Source organism: Saccopteryx bilineata, chromosome 6 (assembly GCF_036850765.1).
Source record: "Saccopteryx bilineata isolate mSacBil1 chromosome 6, mSacBil1_pri_phased_curated, whole genome shotgun sequence".
In the NCBI taxonomy this organism is placed as follows: domain Eukaryota; kingdom Metazoa; phylum Chordata; class Mammalia; order Chiroptera; family Emballonuridae; genus Saccopteryx; species Saccopteryx bilineata.
The window spans coordinates 21,240,899-21,248,108 of NC_089495.1; the positions used below are offsets into that span (position 1 = coordinate 21,240,899).

General features: G+C 43.5%; 1 long non-coding RNA gene across 1 annotated transcript; it reads right to left on the reverse strand.

The window, feature by feature from the left end:
• Positions 1 to 3,986: 3,986 nt before the first annotated feature.
• On the reverse strand, positions 3,987 to 6,833 carry LOC136309091 (uncharacterized). Its single transcript, XR_010726225.1, has 3 exons — positions 6,745 to 6,833; positions 5,116 to 5,223; positions 3,987 to 5,022 (listed from the first exon to the last, which is right to left on the reverse strand). It is a non-coding gene; the product is annotated as an uncharacterized lncRNA (long non-coding RNA).
• Positions 6,834 to 7,210: the final 377 nt, after the last annotated feature.

Below are 7,210 nucleotides of genomic sequence, written 5' to 3' on the forward strand. Positions count from 1 at the left end.
CCTTGCTAAACATCAGTTATGCAATCGTACATGTGAGATATCTATCTGTGATTGCTCCCGGTTGAGATGCTAAATTGCCAGATAATTTCAGCCACTTAAATTTATTAATAGCAGGACTTGGAAAGAATTAAGAGGGGTGTCATCATTGTCACCTTTTGGAAGACCTTTCATGACTCTGGAAGTTGAGTTGAATGTCCATTCTTGGTGCTTTCACTGGCTTTAATGTCCTTGGCTATAAAACACAGCTAGTGATTCCTTCTTCAGAAGGTTGTTTTGAAAATTGGGTAAGCTAAGTTATGTAAAATGCCTAGTTTAAAACCAGGTGCCTTAGTCCCTTTTGGCTGTTATACTCAAATACTGTAGACTGGCAGCTTATCAACAGCAAACATTTATTTCTCAGAGCTCAGGAGCAAAGAAAATCCAAGATCAAGACACTGGCAGAGTCAGTATCTGGTCAGAGTAAGCTTCCTGGTTCACAGAAGGCTGTCTTTGTGCTATGTCCTCACATGGTGGAAGGAGCGAGGACGCTCTGTGGGATTCCTTTATAAAGGCACCAGTCCCATTCTTGGGGGCTCCACAGTCTTGACTTAATCACCCAAAGACCCGCCCCCTACATCCTAATACCATCACTTGGGGATTAGGTTACAATATTTAAATTTGGGGGGGACCCAAACAATCAATCTATAGCTCTGACACAGACCATGCTCTCAATAGATGATGAGTGTTGTTAAAACATTCATCAGTCCAAGGTCGCCAGCTTGAGCGCAGGCTCATCTGGTTTGAGCAAAGCTCACCAGCTTGGACCCAAGGCCGCTGTCTTGAGCAAGGGGTTACTCAGTCTGCTGAAGGCTCACTGTCAAGGCACATATGAGAAAGCAATCAATGAACAACTAAGGTGTCACAACGAAAAGCTGATGATTGATGCTTCTCATCTCTCCATTTCTGTCTGTCTGTCCCTATCTATCCCTCTCTCTCTGTCTCCGTAAAAAAACAAAACAAAAAATTGAAAGTTCAATCCATTCACTCACTCATTCAACACATTTTTATATAGAAAACAGACTCGAAGCAATGTCCTGATGATACAGTGATGAGTCAAACAGAGATATGTTCTGACTTTCTGAATCAGGCACTATAAAAAAAGGATGTGTGTCAGTGACAGGGCCAGAAAAGACCACGCATTTCTGATGGCCATTGTGCAAGGTCCCCTGAAGGAATAATGCTCTGTAAGGTCATAGAGTAGGGACTCCCCGATCATGTAAGGGCTCAAAGAAGTCTCCCCTATGACCAGACATGGTTGCAGACATTGCAAGGATAAGGGTTGACCACTTGGAGGTGGGACCTGAGACAGAGCAGGAAGTGAGAAAGATATCTATTCTGGTGTAATACCTATTGGAGAATCAGGAAATTTATTGCTGCTAACTTAGAAGAACTAAATTCTAGTGGTTTTGGGGGGTTCTTGGCACATGAGTAGCTATCTTCTGGCATCACAGTGATGGGTCTGCAGGGGATGCGGATGATACAGGGCGGGGGGAGGTCCAGGGTCCGCAGCAGGACACCTGGGGGAGGACTCTGGAGGCAAATGGGAAGGTGCCACCGGGCTCCTGGAGCAAACACAGGGAGCACCGGGCTGACGGCGGGAGAACGGCATCCTGTCCCTGGGGGCTGTCTCCCTTCACAGAGGGGAACATGAGCGCTCAGAAGGATGGTGTTTAATCAAGACACACACCTAGTAGGAGGTGGGACTTACTAAATCCCAGGCCTTTTTATTCCATGCTACAAATAAAAGATTTGAGAAAATAACCGATAATGTTCCTTCCAGGTCTAAAGTTCAATATTATGAAAGATCCCTATGGGGCTTCCTTGAAAAACATAAATAAACATAAATAAATAAAGGAGGGAGGAAGGGAGGGAGGGAAGAAGGAAGGAAGGAAGGAAGGAAGGAAGGAAGGAAGGAAGGAAGGAAGGAAGGAAAGAAGGAAGGAAGGAAGGAGAGAGACAAAGATACAGAGAGACAGAAATAAAGAAAAGGAGAGAAAGAAAATTATCTTAAATTGTACCTATGACTTTTGAACTTTGGAATATGTTCAGTTTAGAAGCATCAAAATCCACACCAGTGCGATCACCAAGCGAGTGCTGCCTCATGCCTCTGTGAGGGCAGTCACTAGGAGAGATACGGAACTTCTCCACGCGTTATCATGATGGCGATTCCAGCCAATGCCTGACTAACTGTGCCAAGCGCAGGGCAAGGTGTGGAGACATGAATCCCTCAGAGAGTTCAAAACCGTTGTGAGTCATCAGCTCCTATAATATCCTCCGTAGCTCTGAAGGCAGCCAAGCTGGAGGTCTCTGCTGAGCTTCGTTCTCTTAACCACTTCCAGGCTATGGTTTGGAGCCAATAGGTTCAGAAATTAGAGATAGCACACAGCAGAGAAACCATGTACTTTGCATCCAGAAGAGACATCAGGTGAGATCGCCTGGCTGGAATCAGTGTCTGGAGTCGAGGCAATGCCTCGTCTTTTTATCACTAGAGCCAAACTTCCTTTTTGGCTGCTCCGGGTAGAAGGCGAATGTGCTTGTTTTCGATGCCTTTCAGCATTTCCTCCTTCTCGAAGCCACAGTGACCAAAAACACGGTTCTTCATGCCAACGTCTGCTCTCTACCCTCCTCTGGTACGCACACACACTTTTTCTGTTTACACTTTTGTCAAAACTTTAAATGTGCTGCCAGTTAAATATAACATCAAAGGCCCCAAGGTGTTTATTTCTGTTTCTCTATTAGAGGAAAGGAAATATACAAATACATAGTGCTTTGCGGTTCTAATGGAATTTAAATATTTTAAAAATAAAACGGTAAGAGATGCATACCTCTTCCTCACCAAAAGTCTCCTTATTTTGTAAAGCAAATGTTAAAAACAAAAAAAAATAGAATCTCCTTTTTCTGCAAAGTACTCAGGCATGACATCAAAACTTAACAATAGCGATAGCTCCTGGGCTCTCTGGTGTGGAAAGAGAGAGCTAGGAACTAAATTTATGACTCTCTGTGACGCTATATTCAGAAAGAAATCATCTGTAAAAACAGCACATTAGTAGCAGACCTATTTTTAACCAAAGTTAAAGGAAAACAGAAAGATCTTCTCAACACTTAGCCCAAATTCCATCGTTGAAGACTTTTCGAGTGCCACGGGAATACCTAGACACGAACAGATCAGAAAGTGCAGTGGAATTATGAGGTCAGTAGTTCTTATTAGCACATGAACTACTTCAAAAAAAGCTGAACACTTTTTAAGGAGCAAGGGATCCTATTTGGGGGGCCTAAGCCATTAGAAAACATTTCTATTAAAAAATGTCATCTGTGTGTCATGGAATCCCTCATCTCATATATAATTCAACACTGGATATATTGGGTCTCATCATTAGAGAATAACCCCATTTACTTTAAAAAAGATATTGGCAGTTCAGGATACAGACAGATGTCTAGTTTCTCTTAACAATCCATGATGTGTATGTGAACTATGCATTTGTATTCACACTTTTAACTATATATACTGCTCACAAAAACTAGGGGATATTTCAAAATGAATGCAAAGTGGTAACAAAAAGGAAGCATTTGATTTTTTATTAAACAAGAACATCAGGCCTGACCAGGTGGCGGTGCAGTGGATAGAGCGTTGGACTGGGATGTGGAGGACCCAGGTTCGAGACCCCGAGGTCGCCAGTTTGAGCGCAGGCTCATCTGGTTTGAGCAAGGCTCACCAGCTTGAGCCCAAGGTCGCTGGCTCGAGCAAGGGGTCACTCGGTCTGCTGTATCCCCCCCCCCCTGTCAGAGCACATATGAGAAATCAATCAATGAACAACTAAAGAGCCGCAACAAAGAATTGATGTTTCTCATCTCTCTCCATTCCTGTCTGTCTGTCCCTATCTGTTCCTCTCTCTGACTCTCTCTGTCTCTGCCACAAATAAAAAGAACTTCAGAAAGAAAAAGCCAAGTCAGAGAAAGTTGATTATGCAAATGAGATGCAAAACCAACTTTTATTTCATTGGTGAAAATGCACTGTACAAAAGGCTGAAAGTACTGGAGTAACTGCACGTTCCCCAACCCCCTTATTTTTGTAAGCAGTGTATATAATAGTCAGTATCTTTTAAGGTTAACATGTTCTTTAAATTTTTAAATACTTTGCAAAGTAACACAGTACTTTGTTTTACCTTTTCCAAATGTTATCATTTTCTATATCCAGAGGTTAATCCCACTTCCCCTTTGGGCTCCAGGGAAGCAGTTCATATTCTTGCACCACACCTGCAGCTTTTCCTCAAATCTCTCCTGGCCTTCCCCTAATTTTCAACGCACAAGTTCATCCTAGACATGCCTCCTTGCATCTGTCATCATTGACGGACTGCACTTACCCTACCACGGAGTGTTTCCTTTCATGTTTTCTATTTAATCAGTCCTACCTGTAAAACTCACCTCCCCGATCTAAATTTTATTCATCTGCCAAGTTCATCTCTAGGTCATTCTCCACCCTCCCTAACCATGTCTCTCCCCTCTTAGTCCAATCCACTCTGAACTCCTACACCATTGAAATCGGTCATTTTAGGTTACTTCTGTGCTTGCTAGCTCTCCTTGTTCTTACCCATTTCACAGGTTTTTCTCTTCTCTTGCTTTGACAGGAAGAGCCCAAAGGACAGATACCTTGACTCACACTCCTCTGAACCTGAAAGAGTGAGCTTTGATGATAAGAGGAGGCACATGCTATGCTTTGGAGTCTTTGATGGTTTCCTTGTCAATCTTTGTCAAGATACTATTTTATTCTAAGACTGATCTCTTGCCAAGTTTATTCTCCACCTGGATCACTCTTGTTGTCATGTACGCATGCAAGAACACCCGAAATAACTGGGAAAGCTGGTTATTCCAATTTGAAGAATCAGAAAGGAGATTCAATGGGTTATTATCCTGGGAGATGAAGACCGCACCGTAGCATTTACAGATCCCATGGAGGCATTTGACTAAGAATTTCATGATATTTTCCTGTGAAAGAAGAAAAAAAAATCAATTGTGTTGAACTTAAGCCATTTCTGGATCCAAAAGCAGTTATTATTCATTCTAAATGAATGTACTGGCCTTCTGAATTGTATATACTGTGTCGGTCCCATCGGCTTCTCCTGCCACAGACAGCATGACTGTGTTTCGGAGTGTTGATAGAATCTTGTTCCTCTGCCCTGGTCAAACCTATAACACAATCCCAGTTCTCATTACCACTTTTTGAGCCAGGGACCTCATCTGTTCCTTATGCAATTACTCTCCTGACAAACTCATTGTTAACTTAACAAGGTGATAGATTACCAAAAAAATGTCAATACGATCTTAGCCTCATGGCCATGTAGGGTGATGACATCCTGAGCAGAGCTGAAGGCTAAGCAGAGGTTATAGTCCGGACACTTGATAAGAAGCAGTAAGAGGCTGGAAGCTGAATCACCCAGAAGAGAGAATTTGATGCAGAGAGGGAGGGAACAGCGGGTTCATAGTTTCATCTCCCTGGGTTAGGTCGGAGGTAATGAGGAAGTGGAACGTTGTTTGTAGGAATGCTAGGACTAGTGAGGTTAAATTACAGGGACGTTCAACAGGTTTAAAAATGGAAGGAGTTGCATTGTCATGTGATGAATACACTCCCAACACTGGTAAGATGTTAAGGACTTGAATTCAGATAATTAATCATAATACTACGGAAGAGATTCCTGCGTGGCATGAAACTAAAAATAGTTGCTCTCTAATGATATACACAAATCACTGTAACTCCAAGGTTCTTTTAATCTATGATGCTCTCCAATTCACTTATGCTATTCCTGAGATGTAGTACCCGTAAACAAATAGGATTCCAGCTTCAGACAGAGATGAATCAAGATGTTATGCAAGGGCAGGATTTGGAGAGAGGGTGTGTAAGAAAAGAAAGGTTGTTCAAAGCAGTCTTGATGTCTTTGTTCTCGCGGGCCTTTCTGAAAAACATAGTGGTCATTCAGAAGGCAATGCTGATTCTGTCCCCTCCTTCATGTCCAGGGTACAATTCAATACACACACCAGCATGTTAGGCATTTAGAGATTTGAAAAATAATGATTGGTTGCTCTAAACATGTCCAGCTTTCGCCCTGGCCAGTTGGCTCAGTGGTAGAGCGTCGGCCTGGCGTGCAGAAGTCCCGGGTTCGATTCCCGGCCAGGGCACACAGGAGAAGCGCCCATCTGCTTCTCCACCCTTCCCCCTTTCCTTCCTCTCTGTCTCTTTCTTCCCCTCCCGCAGCCGAGGCTCCATTGGAGCAAAGATGGCCCGGGCACTGGGGATGGCTCCTTGGCCTCTGCCCCAGGCGCTGGAATGGCTCTGGTCACAACATAGCGATGCCCCGGATGGGCAGAGCACCCTCCCCCCCCCCCCCCCCCCCGTGGGCGTGCCGGGTGGATCCCGGTCGGGCGCATGCAGGAGTCTGTCTGACTGCCTCCCCTTTCCAGCTTCAGAAAAATACAAATAAATGAATAAATAAATAAATAAATAAATAAACATGTCCAGCTTTCCTTTTATGTCAATTTGCAATGGCTAGAAGTAGCAAATAATTAGACTTTGTGGGAGTTATTAGTTGGAGAAAAAGTATCATTTATTGAGTAATTTTCGAACATACATTTGATAGCTAAAATAATTCTACGAAATGAGCACTAACGTTCCAATATTAGAGTTGACAGAGTTGGAGAGAGCAAGCAACTCACTCAGGTTCACACAGCCGTCAAGTTGTAGAGCTTGTACTTGAATCTGGGTCCGTGTGCTGCCGCCGCCCTTTGCACAGAGTGCCGTGGCCAGCTCTAATCATATACATGTGTATTTCTGAAACATAAAAGGCATTGTTTAGAGATGCCTGTTACTTTGGAAAGAAACGGCTTGATTTTACAAGGATGAAGCAGTTTTTTCTTAATCGGTAGGAACTCGGCTTTCGCAACGCACTGGCACGGACGGGTTCTGCCCTCTATTTGCTGAGTTTCCTTCAGCAAGTTTATTACCATCTTTAGGTCTCTGTATCCTTATCTGACAAATGGAAGTGCTGATGGTACCTTCCTCAAAGGGATAGTTTTAATAGAAAATGAAATCAGTGAAAAGCCAAGGAATAAGGATGCACCGTAGAAGAGAAAAGCAAGGCAAACAGACCGCCCCTTGGAAGCTGGACTCGCCGGTAACTGG